We start from the raw sequence: 1,337 nt of genomic DNA on the forward strand, positions 1-1,337 counted from the left end.
GTTAAATTTAAATTTATACAATGTTTTTTTTTTAAGTGTAAGCCCCCCCATATTGCATAGGATATACTTAGACTAAAAGGTCTTTGTTCTTTATCTGAAATTTAATTGTACTTTATCTAGCAAGCCTACACCAAGATAGTGAGAACAGGTGCTATTGAAATGGAGATGAAGTCAAGCAGGGTGAGTCAGGTATTTGGGGCACATGTTCTCTGCAGTCATTTGTGGATTCCAAAAGCGAAAGGGGCAGCTACGAATGGGAGAGGCTTTTCTGGATAATTTCAGCATATTACCCTGTAGGAGTTCAGAGCTTGCAAGAAGGACTACTAGTAAACACTAAACTTCAGTTGGATTCCCAAAAACTAATACTTGAAGTAACTTATGCTTGGGCTCTTAATTTTTTATATCTATAGAGAGGTGTATTTTCAAAGTGCAAAACACTTAGACAAATAAATACAAGTTGAACAATATTACTCTATCAGTTACTATCAGAACTCTATCAGTTCATCATGCTGAAATGTGTTCTCACTGCCAGGTACTCATCAGCATCGTCTGTGTCTTCTCTCCATGAAGAAAAGGGCTCTGGTATTTTATTCATAAACATCCTCTTACCTGCAATATAATCTATAGTTTCCTAGGGGCACGTTATCTTGTCTGCAACTGTATCAGTAATTTCAAACCCAAATTCGTCTTCCATGGCCATGATAATCTCCACTTGGCTCGAAATGTCTAAACCTAGGTCTTTCATAAAATGGGAATTGACTGAGAGTTTTATCATAGAGTTTCAAGACACAAAGAACACAGTTCTTGTTTCCCTTTAACATCAAACAGCGTGCATCCCTATACTGGATTCACAGCTGTGTAGATCTGCTAGGAATCTGAGCAGGCACCAAGGATGGCTGCAGAGCCCCAGGCTTCATCCTGGCTCCAGATGGACACAGAGCCATACTGAACATTGGGCCCCAGAGACAAAGAGCCATGCTGAACATCGGGCCAGTCACCAGCATGGGCACCCGAGGCAGCCATGCAAAGACCACAGGCAGGCTGTGGACACAGGTGGAAAGGATTTGAGCCACCATGGCTATGCGGACCTAAGATTTTTTTTAAGAATTATTTTATTTAACTTTATTTATTTATATATTAATTTATTTTAATTTGACCAGAGAGGGTCAGAATGAGAGAGAGAGAGAGAGAGAGAGAAAGAGAGAAAGTGAAAAGGCAAGCTGCTAGATCTGGGACTCGAATCACAGTCAGCCATGTGGGAGTCCAGTACCCTTAACCACTACACCACCTGCCAGCTCCTCTATTTTTTTTAAGAGATTTTTTTTCTACAGGGCACG

General features: G+C 40.5%; 1 pseudogene; it reads right to left on the minus strand.

The window, feature by feature from the left end:
* Positions 1–496: 496 nt before the first annotated feature.
* On the minus strand, positions 497–1,076 carry LOC114009894 (acyl carrier protein, mitochondrial pseudogene; annotated as a pseudogene).
* Positions 1,077–1,337: the final 261 nt, after the last annotated feature.

Source organism: Tupaia chinensis, unplaced genomic scaffold, assembly GCF_000334495.1.
Source record: "Tupaia chinensis unplaced genomic scaffold, TupChi_1.0 Scaffold000659_1, whole genome shotgun sequence".
Lineage (NCBI taxonomy): Eukaryota > Metazoa > Chordata > Mammalia > Scandentia > Tupaiidae > Tupaia > Tupaia belangeri.